Consider the following 21,677-nt stretch of genomic DNA (forward strand, 5'->3'; position numbering starts at 1 on the left):
CTGTGAAAGGAGTCAAGCCCGACCTTGGCGAGGTTTCACATGTGCTGAGTGTGCCCGGCGTGGAGAAGATACTCCATAAACCTCGCGCTCGTTGCCTTCCTTCCTGGTGGCCTGAATCCATGAAGCTTGACCTGGTTTCTTCCTGGCTCTTTCACTTCCTGCAGGATACGGTTTCAGGTCTCTTCCAAGTGATTCACTCTAAACAAGACGCGGGTGGGACGCTGTCCGCAGAGCAGGCCGGGGTGCCCATCCAGGGACTCTGGCCACGCTGAGCCTTCCTCCCCTCAGGAAAGGCCCCCCTCCGGTCCCCGAGGGGCCCTGCCCTTTGTGGCAGCCGGAAGGAGAAGCTGAGGCCAGCTGAACTCCTGTTCTGCGTCCACAGCTCCTTGGGGCCGCCTGGCGCCCCAGCGGTTGGGCCGAGCAGGGAAGGGCGGCTGGCCTGGCTCCAGAGCAGGCCAGCAGGCCCGGCCATGCAGGCGGCGCTCGCTCAGAGCCCCTCTAATCCGATGGCGGGGTGCAGCGATCCGTAACCAGGGCTTCCAGGAGCCTTCCGAGCCAGGCACCAGCCTCCCGAGCCTCCGAGGGTGGTGGAGAGGTTGTCGCCTGGCTCCACGGAGCTGGCAGGAGGCGGGCGGTGGAGCCGGGGGCTAGAGGCTCCAGGTGGATGCACACAGGTCCCCTGGGAGGTCCCCTCTGGGTCATGGGATGGGGGGTCCGAGCTGACAGTGGGGAGGGGCGCCCGGTGAACACAGGATGGACGTGCTAGGGGAGCCCACTGAGCGGGCGCCGCTTCTGTCCTGCCCCTCTCCCCTGACCTCCGGACAGCTTGAAAAGCTTTTCTATCCAACAGCAGTCGGGTGGGGTGGAAGAGGGGCTTTTGTTCAGGCCAGATCATGGGGGAGGAGAGCACGGTGGTGGGGAATCAGAGAAGCCAGGCTCCGACCTCAGTGCAGTCACTTGGGCTGTTCGACCGCAAGCAGGTTACTCAGCCTCTCTGAGCCTCCGTTCCGCTAGTACAGCACCTGGCACATATAACAAGCAAGGAGGAAATTGCTCTGTAATGTCCTTCCTCCTCCCCTCAAGTAATTCTGTGGTTTTCACCCCCTGCCCGCTGTGGTTCTCCCAGACCCTCTGCTGTCAGACCTCATCCCACGGGACCCTGCTGGAGCCCAGAGACCAGGCTGCGTCTGCCCCTCCCCTGGAGGGAGCCAGGTCGGGCCAACACACTCCCGGCCTGCAGGTCATCCCAGGATGGGGTAGAAATTCAGCTTGGAGCCGCTGGTCACACGTTCCTGGCAGCCAGCTGGGAGGTGGCCCTCGTCCCCGTGCACAGACACAGCTGAGCTTAACATGATTGTGGAGAGAAGCCTGGCGTCTGGAAGAGCACAGCTGCCACTGAGGTTCCTGCCGTGTCTCGTCACCTGGGAAGCTTGCCCAGCCAAATCGGCATCTCACTCTCCAGGGGCCTGGAGAGCCCAAGTGTGGTGGCTTATCTGTGGGTCCTCATCTCCCCCACCACCCCCAAAGGCCACTGGTGCTGAGTAGCCCACTTCTGGGGTTCATCCTTCCGGCCACCCCCCGCCTTCATGAGGAAGATTCTCATCAGAACATTCCCTGCTGCCGCAGCTTCCAGGTACTAGAGAAACTTTGCCGCCAACCTGGGAGATAGGACAGACCAGCTGCTGACTTGGGGGCAGGGGTCCCTGGAGACCCTGGCAATATTCCCGGGAGATTGCACCTACTGGTGTGAATGTGGATAAGAGTTTTTGCCTGGTTGGGCTGGTCCCAAAGGACCCAGCAGAGCCCTGACTGGAGACAGAATCTGATCCACGTTTTATGATTCTATTCCAGCATCACCTCCTCCAGGGAGCCTTCCCTGAGTTATACACATTTAAACAAATTTTTTCCCTGGGTTTACAGTTTTCCCTGTGCTCCCTCACATCAAATGAATCAGTTTGAATAGTAATTGTTTCTTTATCTGTTTGGTCCCCTAGGCCATGAACTCCGCAAAGGTACGAGCTGTATCCCAGGTGCCTGACACAAGCCTTGGCTCCCCAGGGAATTTCAACAAATGCCTATGGAATGATATATGGGGGGGATCAAGGGGAGAGGTCACTATGGTGGACACAACGGGGCTTTTAGAGATGAACCGGTACCCAGAATGTCCTCAAGAAGCTCACCCCCTAATGGGCAGAGTCCTGTGTTGGGCTGCCTGGGTCTTAGGTGTCTGGGAGACTTACCTGTGATGGGGGGAATAAGGTGGCAGAGCACGCAGCAGTCTTGCTCTGAGAGATGCTCCTGCCCCCCCGACGTGAGCGGCTGGCGTAGCGGTAGAAGCCGTGTGGTAGGATGAATGCCCGGTGTCTAAAGCGTAGAGAGAATGGGGCTTAGTCTGGCCAGAAGGCGGCTCTACCCACAAGCTCAGGAAAGCAGGAGCATAGTGGGTGGGAGGGGCAGTGGGCTGTGGTGAGGCTGCACCTTCCAGGACAGCTGGCCTCCTCCAGAGGACAAAGATGAGAAGTCTAGTTTCAGTTACCGGGCCTTGGATGCCCAAACACTATTTTGGAATCAAGAGCGTGGGTAGTTTGAGGCCCTCCTCCAGCAGGCCCAAGTCTCCAGCTTTTGTTTTTGCTTTTGTTTTTCTGTATCCGGACCTGGAGGATGTGCACTGGTATCTCTTTTAGGAGGCTCAGACCACGGGTGATAGCCATTGGCAACAGCCCCCAAAAACACTATCCTTGGGACAGAGGCCCTGGGTTGATGAAGGCTTTGGCATCGCTGGGTGGCGTTGGGGGAGTGGCTTAACTGTCCTGGGCCTCAGCTCTTTATTGCAGTGGAAGCATTCTGCCTCCTGTAGCTCCCGGAGTTGACATGGCGCTTAGGTCAGAGGATAGATGTTCGAAAGTATCTTCCAAAGCAAATACTCTAAAAAGCATCAGGTGCTATTGGTATGCGTTTGAAGCGGTGGTTAGCCGGGCTCATGTGACCTCAGCCCCGACACCACCCTGCCCTGCCCCCAACCATCACCTCTAGCTGGGTTCTCTGGAGCCTTCTCCAAATCAGGGAGTTGGTTTTGCCTGTTTGTCTTGGCTTCTGACACAGACAAAGCCTCATGAGCTGCAGAGAGTGTCCTGGCAGTGGGGTCAATGCCCAGGATGCCTGGCCCGGACACTGCCTCCAGGAAGTCGGGGCTCTTGTGACCGGTGACACTGCGTGTGATTTCTCTGCAGAAAGTGGGTGGACGTGGAGTTTGGCAAGCTTTCTGTGCCTTCAGCCCTTCCAGCTCCTCCTGGAAAAAGCCTGGTCCGTGTCCCTAGGCGCGAAATAGTCCCTTTGAGCGGGGCCAGGTTACTGCTGAACATGTGACAAAGCCGGTTTGCTAGATAGTTCCGCCCTTGCTCTGATCATCGTGAAATACCAGTGTGTCCTCAAGGCCATCCGACTTAGCCCAAATCCTTAATTTTACAGTATTTTAAATCCTTAATTTAGACTATGTATAAAGAAATATCATTTTATACATTTGACTTTAAAAAAAAATTTATTTAGGGCTTCCCTGGTGGCGCAGTGGTTGAGAGTCCACCTGCCGATGCAGGGGACGCGGGTTCGTGCCCCGGTCCGGGAAGATCCCACATGCCGCAGAGCGGCTGGGCCCGTGAGCCGTGGCCGCTGAGCCTGCGCATCCGGAGCCTGTGCTCCGCAACGGGAGAGGCCACAACAGTGAGAGGCCCGCGTACTGCAAAAAAAAAAAATTATTTATTTTAATTTTGGCTGCGTTGAGTCTTTGTTGCTACGCGCCGTCTGTCTCTAGTTGCGGCGAGCGGGGGCTACTCTTCGTTGCGGTGCGCAGGCTTCTCACTGTGGTGGCTTCTCGTTGCGGAGCACGGGCTCTAGGCGTGCAGGCTTCAGCAGTTGTGGCACGTGGGCTCAGTGGTTGTGGCTCATGGACTGTAGAGCGCAGCCTCAGTAGTTGTGGCGCACGGGCTTAGTTGCTCCACGGCGTGTGGGGTCATCCTGCACTGGTACTCGAACCCGTGTCCCCCGTGTTAGCAGGCAGATTCTTAACCACTGCACCACCAGGGAAGTCCTATACATTCAACTTGATGGTACCCTAAAAGCCAAGATATTGAAGAAGTTAATGAGTAAATGAATGTAAAAATCGCCAAGAGCAACTGGCTTACGTTTCATCTCAGGGACCGAGAAGTATGAACTTGGACGCGAAATGCAGGGCAGCAGAGGGATAATAAGGTGAGCCTCTCAACTCCACGGACAATTTCAGATCTTAACAGTTCCCGAGCTTTCTTACTTTTGGAGGCTCCACCCTCCATCTTATCAAAAGAGTTAAAATGCACCCACACCCCACATTACATATAATTTTACAGGAAAAAAAAAGAATGCGGAGGGCTTCCCTGGTGGCGCAGTGGTTGAGAATCTGCCTGCCAATGCAGGGGACACGGGTTCGAGCCCTGGTCTGGGAAGATCCCACATGCCGCGGAGCAACTGGGCCCGTGAGCCACAATTACTGAGCCTGCGCGTCTGGAGCCTGTGCTCCGCAACAACAGAGGCCGCGACAGTGAGAGGCCCGCGCACCGCGATGAAGAGTGGCCCCCACTTGCCGCAATTAGAGAAAGCCCTCACACAGAAACAAAGACCCAACACAGCCAAAAATAAATAAATAAATAAATTTAAAAAAAAAAAAAAAAAAAGAATGCGGAGACTTTTATGATTTTTTTTCTAACTTGGAGATTTCAGAAAGAAAGATCTGTTCTTGTGATTTAAGCTTTATATATTCATTAATAACTATTTGAGAATTGAGTTAAATTACCACTGGCCAGTTAACGATGTTATTTTGTAGATGCTTGACTAAGCATTTGGTAAAGATAGGTTTCATAGTTCTTTACATTCTGAAGCCAGTGTTTTTTGTTTTTTATTTTCTTTCTCTTTTCTTTCAAATGTTTTCATGCGCCCATGAAAAGCCTGTAGATTTTAATCACTGTGCCTACATTGCCTTTAAAAAGGAAAGTCTCATGGGAGTCAGAGCTTAAGTATGATTCCTGGCTAAGTGTCACTCACTGTGACCAGTCCAGGCCTCACTAGCTCCATCTGTTAATGGGGCTAATTCGCTCTCAGTGTTTCATATGATTGTTTTGACAGATAAGCTAAGATAATAAATGAAAGCACATAGCCCAGTGCCTGACTCTTCCATAGAAAGTTGTCTGGTTAAATATTATATGTTAGCATTAAAACTCAAGTCCACAGAAGACACATGATTTTCTCCTATTCTCCAGTAAGTTCCTGAAAACTGAAATTTTTTTTTTGTTTGTTTGTTTTTTTGCGGTACGTGGGCCTCTCACTGTTGTGGCCTCTCCCGTTGCAGAGCACAGGCTCCGGATGCGCAGGCTCAGCGGCCATGGCTCACGGGCCCAGCCGCTCCGCAGTATGTGGGATCTTCCCGGACTGGGGCACGAACCTGTGTCCCCTGCATCGGCAGGTGGACTTTCAACCACTGCGCCACCAGGGAAGCCCTGAAATTTTTTTAAAAAGGTAATTAACAGGGATTTCATTCATTAAGAATTCAGAAAAATTTCACCATGTTTTAGATTTACCTTTAAACTTTGTATGATAAAAAGTTGAGTCCAGGGAATTAACGATAGAGACAGTAGTTGATGGAGAGGGGGAGGTTTTTGGTCTACTCGAGGCAAGGAGCTTTCCAAGACCTTAGAAACAGCTGCTTGGAAACAATTGTGTGTTAATTAGGGAGGATTCTTATCAGATCCCGCAGAACCTCTCCTTGCCTGTGCCTTTCTAGACCATGTACTCTAGCTGAAAATAGTATCAGCATCCCTATTTTTGGTGGCTTTCTGTAACTGAAGGTTTTCTCTCCTTCAGACCAGTCTTCCTCCCTGAGTTTGACCTTGGGAGCTGTGTGGAGGTTGACCTTGATGGGTAGTGTCATGGGAGACCCCCGGAGGCCACCTCCAAGCATGTGATGAACACACACAGGACATGAGTCACACCCGAATGACACCAGGTAGTCTACCCAACATGATATTTGGCAGTCATAGTTCTTGTCTTTCTCATTGGAAGGGCAAAGAGGTAGGTGGATGGATGGGAAACTGCAAGCTGGGAAGTACGTGGGCATTTCAGAGGATGTACTAACAGCCGCTTGGCACGACTTTAGCAGGGTTGTTTTCTGTTTCAAGGCCACGTGCCTCGGTCTTCTCTTGGTATATGGGGTGCACACGATATTCACGATGGTGTAGGAAGCCCTGGGGTTCAGGACACCTAACTTTCAGCTTGAATTCTGTTAATAGTAAGTCGCCATGACTGTGGATTACCTAGGGTTTACAGCATATTGAATTTGATAAGAATGATACATTGGGGGAAATGAGATACTTTCCCAGAGCAAGCTCTAAATAAATGAAGTTTCACTTGACTTCACTGGCTGGTTAAAAGAGTAAACTTGAGCTGGAAAATAGTCTTGTTTGGCGGACTCCCAGGTGCTTAAACAACCACACCCAGAGTACCAGAGGCTCATTTCAAATCGTCGTCTTGCTCTTGGTCTCCATGCTTGTCTAAATTTTTATCAGTGACCTGACAAAAGATCAAGAGAGTCCTACGACGCCGCTAGGAGTGAAGCCGTATACGACGGATGCCAGCGTCAGGATCCCTGATACTCTCCACGGACCCAGACGCTCGGCCAAACCCAACAAGATGGAAGACTTTCAACTATCGCTGTTCAGTTTCATGTGGTCTCAGAATTCAGAAGCACAAGAACTAGATTAGAGAGCCCTCCACGGGCAGCAGTTCCCATGAAAGAGATCTGGGGGTTTTAGTCGACCACAAGCCTAATTTGATCCAACAGTGTGACTGTTGCTAAAAATGTTAAAAATGCTGGTAGGCTGCCTTAATGGACATATGGTGTCCAGATCCCCAAAGGGGACGCTACAGGGTCTCCTGGCCTGAGCAGGCCACGTCTAGAGGAGTATGTTTAATCCTAAGCATCGCATCTGAAGAGAAACAGAGTGACCACTGGGGGCAGGCAATGGAGGTAAGAGTTGAAGACATTGACCTGGAAGAAGTGGTATCGTAGAGACCCACTAGATGCTCTCCATCTCACAGTCTCTTCCCAGGCACATTGGAAATCAGCATTTACCAGCCTCCCCTGTGGTTAGTTTGGGCCTTCATCTGACTAGCTTCTGGGTGACGGAATATGAGTAGAGTGGATGTACTCCATCTCCAGTGCCCTGTAAAATGTCCTCCTGATGTTATCATGTGCTTGCTTTTCTCCTTCACTGTCCCCGAGAGTACGACAGAACAAGATCGAGGGAGCTGGGCACCCGCAATCATCGGAAATCCCACTCGGAAGGTTTCCCATCCAACGTTCGTTTGGACTATGACAAGAATGAAAAAGAAAACTTTTTCTGTGTTAAGTCACTGAGATTTGGGGCGTGTTTTGTTACAGCAGCCAGCATTCACTATGCCGATTATTCTAAGACAGCTGTGGGAGAGCATCCAAGGGAGAAAGTGATGGTCGTGTACTAAGAATATGTGTGGCAGAATCTTCCATGGGAATTCTGTCTTGTTCTCACAACTACAGGACACTTCAAAGAATGAGAAGGTGACTTTTATCCTCCTGGAAATATTCCTGGAGAAATGGCTCCTGTATAAGCAATTATCTCTCCCTTTCTAGTAATAGTTTGTTTGTTTTTTTAATGGTCTAATCATACTTTCCCCACTTGCTAGTGATGTGACCTCCAGCAAGTTACTTGACAACTCTGTGTTTCTGTTACTTAATCCATAAAATGGGCACAAAAGTAGCACTCACCTTATGGAGTTTTTGTGAGTTAAATGAATTAATCATACAATACACAATAATGCCAATCTGTGTGTCTTTTCTCTTTTTTTCTTTTTTTCTTTTTAAGGGGCTGTTCCCAAAGAACTCTCCGCTCTGGTCCTTTATTTTTATTTTTTTTTAAATTTTATTGAAGTATAGTTGATTTACAATGTTGTGTTAATTTCTGCTGTACCACAAACTGTCTCAGTTATACATATATTCTTTTTCATATTCTTTTCCATTATGGTTTATCACAGGATATTGAATGTAGCCCACGCAGGTCTTTAGAAGGTTGGGTGCATCAGATTCTCCACAAATGAGAAAGAGGTTTTGGTTTTTCCATAGATGATGGACTCAAGGCCTGGCCTGCCCTTCAGTGCCTTGGGTGGGGGAGGGGAGTCCTGGAGGGAATCCTGCAGGAGCGGAAGGGTGATGGGGAGGACCCAGCGTGAGAAGCAGCATCTGGCTCGTAACCCTGAACCTAAGTGTTATGAACCTGAGAATGGACGCCTTACGATGATGGAGGCCACCACCTAGAACACGAGGACCAGATCCTCCCTGTGTTCCAGGGGCCACAGAAGCCCGGGGTTGGAGAGAGTATCTGAGAAGAGGGTGGGATTATCCACCCCTGGGGCAGTTCAGTGAGCAGATACGAGGTGATGATGTATTGCTGAGGGCAAGGGCCTCAGGTCCCCCCCAGGGACCCTGCCTCGCAAGTGCTGTGTGCCCTTGGAAAAGCCACTTACCTTCTTTAGGTATCACTTTTCTCATCCTGTCAATGAGGCTCACGATACCTGCTCTGTTATCTCCGAGAGGAGAGGATGCTAAGTGAGATCGTGGCTGTGGAAGACTTTGACAAACTCACTTGTCGGTCGCAAAGTGCTACCGCCTGGCGGGTCTCTCTAGTTCCGTTTTCGCTACAAAGGAAACTCCTAACCTCTTAACTTGGACTTCAGCGGTTTTAGGGGGCAAGGGGCCCCTGGGAACCGGAAGTGATGAACAAGAGGCCAAGGACGCAGGAGAAATTGTTCTTGCAAGAGCGGAGATGGACCCAGATGTACTCCGGGGTCCTTGCCAGCCTGAGCGCTCTTCTTGGGGAGTATTTTCTTGGCACGAGTTCTTGGAGGGGCTGCAGGCATGGGGCCAGGTCACAGCCTGTTTCGACAACGCCGAGCTGTCCTGTAGTTCTTGGCCTTTCCCAGGCTTCACTTGAAAGTGGGGCCGTGCGGCTCGCACCCCTCAACCAGCAGGGTGGGCGGGCGGGGGGGTGCGAGGAGGAAGAAAGCGCAGGCGCCTGGGCGTCTCACGTAATAATTTAGCGCTGCGTACAGCCCGAGAGGTGTTTCACACGCTGCAGAGGTAGATCATGAAGCATTCTTCCAAAATGAGGGAATGCGCCTTTTCTTGACTCTCCCCCTCCCCCCAACGCTTTTTCCAATAGAATCATTAAACTGGGATTTCTGGAGGGCCCGACACCTCACCGTGCTAGCAGATTCCGCGGGGAAGGGGAGGGGAGCTCTGAGCTTTGGTGGGAGGGGAGAAGCCGGCCTGGGAAGGGGCTTGGCGGGTGACAGGGAGAGAGCTGGCCTACCGAGGAGGGCGTTGGGTCTCCGAGGGCACAGGGGAGGGGCCTGCTGATTTCTCACCAGCCCAGATGACATATGACTTCGCACGTCCCCGGGTCTCCAGGGCTGCAGCCGGCTGTGTACATTCAACATATGTTTGGTATTATCCGTGTTTTTATAACAGTAACTGTGGTCTTGCAAGGGACTAAAATTAATTAAAACGCAGCACTCTGCCACATTTCATGTGCTTATCATAGGAATGCTTGCCTGGAAAGGACCTCCCTTGGGAGGGTCATCTTCCCATCCCCACGCCTCTGCCTGGGTCGGTACCCAGGCTGGCCCTACCAGCCCGCCTTAGGAGATTGCCAGTGAGGGAGGGTCTGCAGTGCAACTCTTTCTTGGTACTTGAACTACAGTAAGTAGGACAGTGCAGACATTCAGAGGTTGTGCTTGAAACGTCAGGATGACAGCGAGGAAGCCCCCACGGGTCATGTTTATCAAACCGCTGTAAGCTCTGCCCTGAAGGCACCTGCCGGAAAGCATCCCTTGGTTCCGAGATGCATCATTTGGCAGGTTTAGGGCAGGGTTTCTCAGACTCCATTTGGCACCATTGACATGTGGGACTGGATCATTCTGCGCGGTGAGGGCTGTCCTCCCATGGCAGGATGTCTAGCAGCGTCCCTGGCTTCTGCCCACCAGCTGCCAGGAGCATCCCGCCCTCCGGCACGTGACAACCAAAAAACGTTGTCCAGGCATTGTCCAGTGTCCCCCGGGAGGAAGGCAGAATCGCTCCTGGTTTGATCGGCTCTAATTTTGGGACCCGGATGGGGAAAGGGGCGAGGTGCCGTCTTCCAGATCAACACTGAGAATCCTTAATGGGTCTTGTCTGAGGCTCCTTCTGCCATGTTTGAAAGAAGGAAATAGCTGGGGCAGAAAATTCAGAAAATCTGGGGTGGGGCGTGGGGATTTGCATTCCTGAGGTTCCCAGGAAAAGCTGAAGCTGTTAGTCTGGGAACCACCCTGGAGAAGCCTGCTCCGAGGCAGGCGTCCTCACCCTCCACAGTATGTGCGTCTGCGGTCAGAAGACTCCGTGTTGGCACCGTCCTGTGCTCTGGAGGATGTTGGCAGCATCCCCGGCTTCTACCCACTAGATGCTTGTAGCGCTCCCCCCAAATTGTAGACAGCAAAAATGGCCCCAGACATTGCCAGGGACAGAATTGCCTCTAGTTGAGAGCCACTGATTCAGGGAAAGGCTCTCTGGAATTTCTGCTGTGTCCCAGGTGTCCAGGCGGGAGGTGGGAGGTCTTCTACGTTTCAGGAAACCCTGCTCGCCAGCTCCGCTTGGCTCCAGGGAAGCCGCTGTAATCCAGGGAGGAGTGACAGGCGAGTGTGTCACCGTCAGTTCTGAAGAGGGGAGCAAGTGACTTGCTATGAATAACATCCTGGGGTCTGAGAGTGATTCACCTTTTAAAACAAAATCGAATGGGTATTCACATAGCAACACGGCTTTCACTCTTTTGCCTTCCGGTATGGTTTTCCGAGTGGCCAGAACTGGAACGATCCCCACCTGTCTCATTTTGAGCACAGCCCAGATCGGCTAAGCAGCTCTTGCTAATATGCCCCGAGTCGTGTTTCAATTACAAGGTATTGCCGCGTTTTATTGTTTCATCACGAGCTGGGGTTGCCCAGGGGACCATGGCACATACAGGGCTGCCATCCTCTGGCTCCACCTACGAGAGAAGCTGGGCGCACTGGTGTGATGCACAAGGCGCTGTCGGCCCCGTTGGCTCACCTCCCATAACTCCCCCCTCTCACGGCTGTGCTCCAACCACAGTCGCCCCTTTCTCCACCCTTGCCACATACCTTCCTCCCCACACTGCCCGGCCTCCTTCCCCTGATGCCCCAAGCATGGCTCACTCCTCCTCTGTCATGTCTCAGCTCCAGTGTCACCTTCTCAGAGAAGGTGGGTGCCCTTGACATCGTGCTGACCTTGTCCTCCCCGCCAAGTCAACCACTATCATGTTGCCCCGTTCTCTCCCCATAGCACAGGTCGTTACTTGCAACCTCCCTGGTTTGCATGCCCCCCAAGTACGGGATGGGCTCCCCAGGAAACAGATGCTACGATGGGAATAACCCCTATAAAAGGAAGGGGACGAAGCAGGCTTGGGCAGGAGGGGCCATCAGTGTGTGAAGACCTAAAAGGTCTCTGTGGCCCGTGAGGGGTACTGGAGCAGAGATGACCCACTGGAGGAAGCCCTGTGGGTGGACATGGCTTGGTCCTTGCCCATCACCTTGCACAGCCATTGACCAGGGGCTGCCCCAGAAGAGCGTGACCTCAGCTTGAAAGCTGAAGAGGACCTTGGAGACGCTGGTGGCTGAGGCTGTCCTTCTGGTCAGGCAGTAAGTCCATCCTTGAAGGGGGATCTGGGCGGCTCGTCTCTGGGTCTGCCCTCCTGGGCTACCATGTATGTTCTCTGGGAGCAGGGATCTCACAGATCCTTCTCACAGCTGGTCCCCATTTCCTAGAACAGAGCATCACAGATGCTCAAACAATATTATGGAAAGACAAACATGTGTTTTGGGGAAGGAGAGGCAGAGAATTACCGCTTGAACTATTTTTCACCTGGCAGTGCTTCCAAGGTTTTCAAAGTTAAAAAAAATCCCCATGGTGGGGTATCCTGTCACCTGCCTCTTATAGGTGGGCTGGGTGACATCTCTTGAGCCTGCTGTGTGAGTCAGGGGGGAGGGAGGGTGATGAGGGGAAAGCAGCGGCCCAGGGGGATCTCAGAGGAAAAGGAAAACAGAACTACCAGGTGGGCCAAAGGCACATTCCAGGGGCCGTGGGTGCCTGTCAGACCGGAATGGTTATCCCGTCTGGCAGAGCCGAGCACCTTGGGTGGCCAACTAAACTTCAGATATGGTGTTCCCAGAGACCGGGGTGGGTGGCGGGGAGTGTCCTCTCCTTGCTTAGCCTTTCTCCTGCCCCAGCATTTTCCTCTGCCAATGAATCGGGCTGGGATGGGCTTGTCACCGGAGCTGCAGTCTTTTATGGGGCGTATTGAAGCCCGAGATTCCAAGGGAGCCAGCCCCACGTATGCAGCACACAGGGAGGCAGGGGTATCTTCCTGGGTGGCAGAGACGCCCGTGGGGCAGGTGCCCAGGGGCTTTGGGGTAAGGAGGGGAGGGTGTGCACTCTGGGTGCTGTGGGGAGAGGACGGGGGGTGGGGGTCTGTCCTGGAGAGATGCCTGGCTCAGAGAGCAGGTGCGAACGTCTGTCTGCAAACTCAGAAATGCAAGAACTACAACTTGATTTTCTTTTTTTTTTTGCGGTACGTGGGGCTCTCACTGCTGTGGCCTCTCCCATTGCGGAGCACAGGCTCCGGACGCGCAGGCTCAGCGGCCATGGCTCACGGGCCCAGCTGCTCCGCGGCATGTGGGATCTTCCCGGACCGGGGCACGAACCTGGGTCCCCTGCATCAGCAGGCGGACTCTCAACCACTGCGCCACCAGGGAAGCCCCAACTTGATTTTCTTATAACTCCATTCCACCAGGGCATTTCAAGTTCTCCCCCCCGCACCCCGCCCTCACCTTTGTCTTTGGAGTTGCATCAGGTGTCAGGGGGTGAGGCAGGCTAACTGAATGCAGTGGCACTGGGGGCTGGGAAGCGTGCTCCTTCTCATCATGTAGCCACACGGGACTCCCCTGAGACTTCCAGCTATACATCAAGAGGTCTCTGGCCATTCGTTCACACTGGTCACTGCTAGGTTGTCTCTTTTTCCCAGCCAGAGACCCTCCAGGGCCACACACTTCCGGCTACTGCTCCGAGGCTCCTGGTAGCACCCCTTACCCGGTTCCCAGAATATCGACTCTCTCTGCTTGGCTTCCTTTGCTCCCCCGATGCAGGGAATCTCTCTTAGTCTTAATCTGAGAGCTGCTTTGCCCTCCCTCATCATATGTTCTCCCATACATATTTGTTGTATTTGCTATACACTTTCAAAGCCTTCTCTGAAACTCAAAACCAAGAATTTATTATTTCCTAGTTTTTTTTTTGCTGTATTGCCCATTCTCTAATGCAGTAGATTCAGCAGAGCCTGACTAACTATGTGAGGAAAGGCCAAGGGCTGCAAGGGACTATTGTAAGGTGCAGGCAGGAGTGTGAACATTGGTTAGTACTTCAGAAACATTATCCCCGCACACTTGCTTTGGGGAGCTTGTTCTGCTTCGAGCCTGGCTCCCCTTCTGCCTCATCTGAAGGTGGCTGGTGTCACCTTCCATCCTCAGTGGTGGCACAAATGCAGTCAGGTACTGATGGGGGGACTGAGGTCGGTGAGCCCTTCCATTCCTTTTCATTAGCAAGCCCTTCCTTTGCAATGGCCAGACCCCCCCTACATTGAGTCAGGAGGGTGGGGAAACAGACCCAGAGCTGGGAAGAGTGGCACAGCCCACAGAGCAGAAATATACAAGTGATGCCCTTTGGAAATCTCAGAAGCTATTAAATCCAGACTCAGTTTCCCTGAACCCATGTCTAGGTAGTGCACTGATGTGGACAGAGCGAGGACTCCAAGTGAGAGCGACCCAGGTTTAAATATTAGCCCTGCAAGGTGGCAGTGATCCTGGGAAGTGTATTTCATTTCCCTTTTTTCCCTGTTTCCACATTTTTAAATGGGTGTCATCACTGTGAAGCTAAAATACAGTGAAGTTTATAAAGCCCTGAGAACAGCGTTTGGCTTGTCTATTCATGATCAATTACTGTTTGTTCCCTTCTTTTTTCTCTAGGAAATCCATAGATGAGGGCAGTTCTCATCTCTATGGGCCTGAGTATCTAATGCTGAGAATACTCAGGACCCTCAACTCCTGAAAACAAAAATCAAGTAAATTCAGAGGAAGAAGTACTCAGAGTTTCTTTCTTAGCTCTGATACCTGGGAAGATGGGTAACTGAGTATCTCATCCTGGCACAGATCTTAACATGGTGTGACTCAGTCTCCAGCAATGCCCTGCGTTACTGGGGGACTTATTTCATACCTGAGAGTCTCTCACTGGTAAGATGTGTTTCCTTTTTCAGTATCAGTTTCTTCAGCTGATTGGCTCCATTCCATGTCTCACTGTTACGGGTGCCTCTACCCAGTAGAAGTACAACTATGACACTTTAGCAGGAAACGCACGACAAAATTCTTGCCTTTAAGTGAACTCACCATATACTGAAACCAGAAGTCTGCAGGAAAGATGGTGGGGAATGATTTTTTTTTAAAGCCACTGTGATTGCGACGACAGCCTCTTCTGGGCTTAAAGCTGGGTTCTGCACCCTTCTGAAGTTAGATGATGTCTCAGCTTTTGTGCACTCTTGGTTCAAGGTCACTGCCAAGAGCCCTTATGTTCTGGAGACAAAGGAGATGCTGGGATTTCAAAGGAATGGCTATCTTTGGGAGAGAGGAGAGCTCAGAACCTAAGGCCTTGGAGGGGCAGGGCCAAACCACGATGGGGTCACTTGTATACGAGACCATCCTCTTGTTTCGATGGTATCCGGGGGCCCATATAAATGTCTATGGCATATTACATTCCTCAGATGTGAGTCTTTGGCTGAGAACTGAGGGTTCTTGGTAACATTCCTTGGGAATTGAATTGTCTTTATTCTGACTCAGGGGGCTGGGGGTTGAGCAGGGCATAGAAGGGAAAGGGGGCATTGGACTAGGTGAAAATCTCTGTCACCTATTTTTGCCTTTACCCAATGCCTACCTCTTGTCTGGAAATGATGAATCAGTAATACCACCTGTGGGTTCAACCGTGTGGATTTCAATTACCACTCCACTGGGGAGGACAGGCAGAGGAAGTGTTAAGGATTGGTCCACTCTCGCAAAGCTGTTTTACCTTCTTTGTGCCACGTGTAAGAGGCGGTACTGCTTGAAAATCCCCGCAGATGCACGGCCTGCCCCAGTCCTTCAGCGTTGGCTGTTTTCTTACTGCCAATGAGCTGATCGCTGTCACTAACGGTTACCAACCATGGGAAGGACTCAAGGCTCAGGCAGAGGTCTGGACTCATAGTCATGGAAGTTAGAGCTGGCAGGCACCTCGGCAGTAATTAGGTCCACTCAACACCCTCGTCTTACAGATCAAGAAGTTAGGGAACCAGGACTGGGGTGGCAGGGTGCCCAGAGGCACAGAGACACTTAGTAGTAGAGAGGAAAGTAAAGGGCAGACTAATAGATAACTGTACATCCAAAGGGATGTGTGGTGCTTGAGCTAAAAATCTAATTGTGAGTTTGCATGTCTTCCCTCGTTAGAATAGACAACCACGCGTGTGGATTTCTCCTGGTTGCCCCCTCCCACATGCCTCACCTGTGCTCCAGGAGACTAACCTGTGTAAACTGCATCAAAAGTCTTTCTGCCTCTCTGGTTTCCACGTGGTTCTGAACAATGGTGAGTACTGGTGGAAGACAGGAGAGAGGGGGGAGAGTGGAGCTGGGCTATTCACAGGCCCCTCCCCACGCTACCCCCTGTGTGTTCACGGGCGTCTCCTCTTTCAAGGGCAGCAGCTGAGCCCCTATGGATGGTACCACCCCTCACCGCTTCCTGCACCTGCCCACACCTTGTAAAATGATCCCTTTACTAACTCGCCTCAAATTAACTAATTTGAGCGTGTCGTGCATTTCCTGCCAAGACCCTGACTGACACAATAACTGAAGGTTAACGGGAAGCATTTGAATATTGCAGTGGTATTTACCGAACTCTGCTTTCACATTCCTTAAGAGTTAGCTAAGCTTTGGAGAATTCGGGGTAGCGAGAGGATGGACGACACTGAGATAATATCAGGCACCAGTAAGATCTACCCACTTTCTTTTGTTTGTCCTTTTAGTATTCTTGTTGTTGTTATTTCTATTGTTATTATAATTATACAGGTGACAATTGGCAGGTGACATTGACAGGTGACATTGCTATTGTAAACAAATAAGGCACTGCAAGCGTGTATAGGTTGAATGATTCAATCTCTGCTCGTGCCATGACCAAACTCACTCTTCTTCCTGCTGCCTGGTGCATTTTTTCTAGTCTTTTTTTCTAGATATTTTTGTATATATCCGTGTATCTATATATACACACAAATATAGATCTTCTAAAACAAATTTGGCCCCTGGTAGATGCACTGTTCCGCCATTGCCCCTAGCAATATCTATGGATACCTCGTTCTTTTTTAAACTGCTGCATGCCCTGGATATAAACAAGCCAATTAACCATTTTGTGGATGTGTAGGTTTTTTGTAGGTTTTCACTGTTACACACACAAAATTGCAATAAGCCTTCCCGTACTGACTCACACACATGCACCCTAGAGGGGGTATTTCCTTGGGATAGATACCTAAACATAGAATTTGGTTAAGTTATATAATTTAAATCTGGTAGATCTGCCCAGCTGACCTCGATGAAAGCTGCTTGAGTAGTGTGTGAGAGTACATTTTCCTCACGCTCTCCCCAACTCGGTGTAGTATCAACTCACTTAAATGTTGCCCATCAGATGGAAAATAAAAGAAATACTTTTTAAAATGTTGGTTTCTGGGATTACCATGAGGTGGAACATCTTTTACTGCTTTTTTCCATTTGGGTTTCTTCTGCAAATTTTCTGTTCCCTTTTCTGCACTTATGGTCTTTCTCCAGGGTGGCTGTCGTTGACCCTATTATCTTCAGCTATGGAGACAGGTAAACATAGTCCATAGTCCATGGGCTGTTCTTTGCAGTTATTTCTAAATTCAAAGCATGTGATTTTGCCAGAGATTGTCAGTGAGTGGCCAAAGAGAACCAAGATTAAGAAACGAAAGAGGAAGATCGAAATCTTAAAACATGTGGATTGCAGATCCCCTCATATCTACTCATATAATTTTATATTCTACTTGATATATTTAGTTACAGATTATCTCTAGCTGTCTATGTATCATCTGTCTACTCTTTGAGTTTGCTCTGATGTTACCGCCATGTTCTTGGAGCACAACTGCCTCTGAAGGCATGAAGGCATGTGTCCTTAATGGGGAATAATCATTGATGAGGGTTGAAGAACACTCTGTTCAACTTCTATACATCTTACTGAGGCCCAGAGAGTGAAAATGACCTGCCTGCAAGACCACCGCCAACTGATGGTAAAACTAGAACTTGAACCCAGGTCTTCTGATTCTCAGGTCCATGAACTTTTCATGAGGCTGAATTAATATCTTCAATTTAATTCAGTCCAACTCAAGGGACCTTACTGGGTACCTACTCACTCTAGCAGCCTCCGAAGTGGGCTGGTGACTTAGAGGTGAATATGGTACCCTCCCACCGCTCCTGCCACTAACAAGCTGTCACTTGAAGATAGACCTTTGTGTTCTGGCTCAGGAGAACGGCAGAGCCTGCAAAATGGCTTGAGAACTTCTCACGAGTGACACTGTGATGGCAAGTTTTCTGGGTCACCTTGGCCAGGCTCTAGTACCTAGTATTTAATCAAACACGAACCTGGATGTTGCTGTGAATGTATTTTATAGATGTGGTTAACATTGGCTACCATTTGACCTTAAGGAAAGGAGATCATTCTTGACAGTGTGGGTGGGCCCTAATCCAACCCGTTGGAGACCTTCAGAGCAAAGACTGAGGTTTCTCAGAGAAGAAATTCTGTCTCAAGACTGTAGCACCACCTCCTACCTGATTTCCGGTCTGCTTGTCTGCCCTATGGCTTTTAGACTTGCCAGCCCTTAACGTAATTGCATGAGCCAGTTCTTTAAGAAAAATCTCTTAATATCTATGTATGTATCTATGTATGTGTGAATGTATGTATGTATTATCTATTATCTATGTATCTATTATCTATCTATCATCTATGTATCTATGTATCTCTCTATTGTCTATCGTCTATCTATCTATCTATCTATCTATCTATCTATCTATCTATCTATCTATTTATATCTCTCCTATTGTTTCTGTTTCTCTGGAGACTCTGACTGATTCAGAGATTTCTTCTCTTGCCCATGTTTAAATGTTAAGAACAGGAGACTGGAAGACCCAGAGGCTGCTGAGGCTGCAGCGTAGAAACACGTGGAGCCAGTCTGGACCATGTTCTGCCTGCTGCTTCCAGAGATATCACCCACTCTCATTCCAATGCTCCGCCACATCCAGCCCTCAGGGCTGCTTGCTGGCTGGTCCCTGGTCCTCCTCTGTCAGCAGAAGAGCTCTCCTCCACTCCTTTCTGGTGTCAATGAATACCATCCTCATGACAAGTCAGTTTCACTGTTTTGCAGTCCTTGTCATCTGCAGGAAAACATACCTCAACGGTCTGCCATCTCTGACTTCTTCCAAGTCATTAGTCCTGGAAGTCTGCCCAGCTGTTTCGATGGGGTCACCTGCCGGCATTCCCCACGGGTGACAACTTCTCCTCGAAGGTGCTTGTGGAAGGTGAGTCCTGCAGAGGCTGTATGTGAAGTTACACAAGAGGAAACAGGGCAGCTGTTGGCCATGCTCATTCCCCCACTGACCCCTCAGAACAGACATGGCTGCTTCTCATTGCAACAAAGCGAGACGGGGAAAAAAAGCGTCTTGGAAGAGATTTGCCGCGTTAAAAAAAATGTCATAAAAAGAAAGCTTCTGAGGCCATGTAGCTTCGGGGTAAGGAAAAGGTGGAGACCTCGCCAGAGTAGGCCTCTGAGGCTTCCTGTTTGCAGGCAAGCGGGAAGCATAGTGCAAACATCCTTCTTCATTTATGGCCTTTGTTCTTGTTCAGCCAGTGTGCTGTTCCACAGGGTGGCCTTTCAGACGCATGCTCCCGTCTGCATTATCTGCTTCAGATCAAAAGAGAAAATGCATGAGAATGTGCTCGGAAGGCCTGGTTACCGCACACATGCCAGTTATAATCATAATCATAAATGCTCGGGCTGGGACCTCTTGGGGAATCTAGGCTTGTGTCTCTTTCCCTGAGATCTGTCTCTTCCTTGGAGCTCAGGCCGGCCACCACGTACTGCATGTAAATGTGCCAGGCACTGCGCTGAGCATGGGGGAGGGGGCACTCATTCCCCAGTGGGGCCCCGAATGAACCGAGTTAGAGAATGAGAGTTTCCATTTCTCCCAGAGAGCGCGGTGACCAAAGAATTCATTCGTTTAGCCCCTTCGGCATCCGCTTTTCAAATTTTGTTTGAGAAGCTGCTCCTGCCTCCTCTCCTCTCTCTCCCAAGATTTAGAAAATCCATAACCACACCTCTCCATTTGCCCGAGAGAGTCCCAGTTTACGCTGGTTTTCCCAGCGTAGTTACTAATAGCAGGTGTCCGTTCTCAAGAGTGTTCCAGTTTGGATGACAAGTTCTGTGGTCTCATTTATCTATAATCCTTCTGGGCAGCCATGAAAATGTCAAGGACCTTTTCTAGGAGCTGGGCCACGGCTTGGTCCAGAGGAGGATCCTCAAAATGCTGGTTATTGAACCAATTTATTTGCTAATCTTGGAGATTGGAGGCAGGGACCTGGGAACAGATGCGTCAGGTCTCCTGGACAGAATATGCAGGAAGAGTCAGTGTCCAGAGGCGCTCGGGGGCGGCATTTGTGCGACATTTTTACACCGTGAAAAACTAGCCACAGCTTTTAAACCCTATCAGCAAGATGCTTGAGTCAACTCAAGGTCTTCGTGGAAGAAATTGGGCTTCAGGAAGGCAGAGTTGAATAAAAAGTACAAGGAGCATCTTCTGAGCCCGTTGGTGGCAATACGTTACCACACATCCAGTGGGCTGGGTAGTTAGGTATATGTGTCATTTGTTTGGAATTTGGCACATGAGGAAGCATATTTGCATAGGTTCTGACTCAGGACTCCTAGCAATGGGAGGTAGAGAAGAAAGGTATTATCATCCCCACTTTTTATTTTTCAGACAAGGAAACTTTCCCAAAGTTGCACCGCTAAAGGGTGGCAGAATCCAGGGTCTCGATGAGCCCTCCCGCGCCCATTGCTCTTCCCAGGTCATTATCCTGGAGATGGTATTGGAAGACTGGCCAAATCACTTTGCGTTCCAGTAAGAGGTGTTTTGAGGTTGGGGTTCTGTGGTAGCAGTTAATACAGGGACCAGTCGGATCAGAGAAGCTCCCATGAATTGGGAAATGGTGGCAAAGCTGTTTTTATAGAACTGACGTTTGGAGGGTATCAAGCCAGCTCATTTCCATTTACAACTTGCAGGCCTTCCTGCCCAGAGGAGAAACAGGGACAGGACCCCAGCCCTGTACGCAGGGGGCAGGGACAGATGCAAATGCTGTGTGCGCTGCTCGGCTACCACTATGTGATCGGGGCCACGTGAAGCCAGGGTGATTGAACTGTTGGTGACCCCTCGGAGCAAGGAGGCTAATTAGAGCTTCTCTTTCCCCCACTTCAGTCACAAGCCCCTCCTGCCCTTCCTCCTGATGGTGCAGCTGATAAGGAGGGATTGAATTTATGAAAAGCGATGAAGATGTTTGGATAAGCCTCGGGACCCAGGCAAGCCAGCCGGACGAGTCAGGGCCTGACGGAGGCAGCGGGGTTGTCTGAAAGCTTCGGAAGGAGCAGGCGAGGCAAGGCCAGGAGGAAGGGGGAGCACTGAACTTGAACGTGACACCCCGCGGGCATGGCCCTGGGACTTGGCAATCCAGGTGGAAATGGACCTGCTGAAAAAGCTGGCTCTGCGGGGAGATTTTCAGCTCGCCCCATGCCACCTGGCAGCTGGTAGATCCTGCCACCCGTGGCCCCTGTCCCCGGAGAGAGCCGGTGTGAGCAGAATAAACCTAAGGACATAGAGCCGCTGAGTGAGGAAAGGGTGGGAGCCTAGGAAAGAGCACCTCCCCTCCAGAGGTGACGTTTACACTGGTGGGAAGAATAAGGAAGGTGAAAATGTTTACCGAGCATTTACCGTGTGCCAGGCCCTGTGCAGAGGGCATTATATGTAGTGTCTTGCTTTATCCTTTTGTGTGAATGGTTTGGTTGTTATCGTGCCCGTTGCACTGATGTAGTAAGTGAAGCTCAGAGAGGGTAGGTAACTAGCCCGAGGCCACACAGCCAATACGTGATAAATCTAGGGATCAAAACGAACTCGTGATTTTCTTTTTTTTTTTTTTAAGTCTGGCGGTGAGGGGCTGGAGCCTCTCTTCTAGGTGAGCCTGCTGCAAGCCGACTGGAGCTGCACAGCAGGGATGGGAGGGTGCCAGGATGGGTGAGGGCAGGTGTGTCGGGCAGGATGGGAGGGTGAGCTCCATCTTTTATTCTGGGCTGCCTCGACTCATTCCTTGGCTGGATGGCTCCTTACCTGTCCCCCTGCATTGGTCC

The sequence above is a fragment of the Stenella coeruleoalba genome (genome assembly GCF_951394435.1).
Source record: "Stenella coeruleoalba genome assembly, chromosome: 19".
Lineage (NCBI taxonomy): Eukaryota > Metazoa > Chordata > Mammalia > Artiodactyla > Delphinidae > Stenella > Stenella coeruleoalba.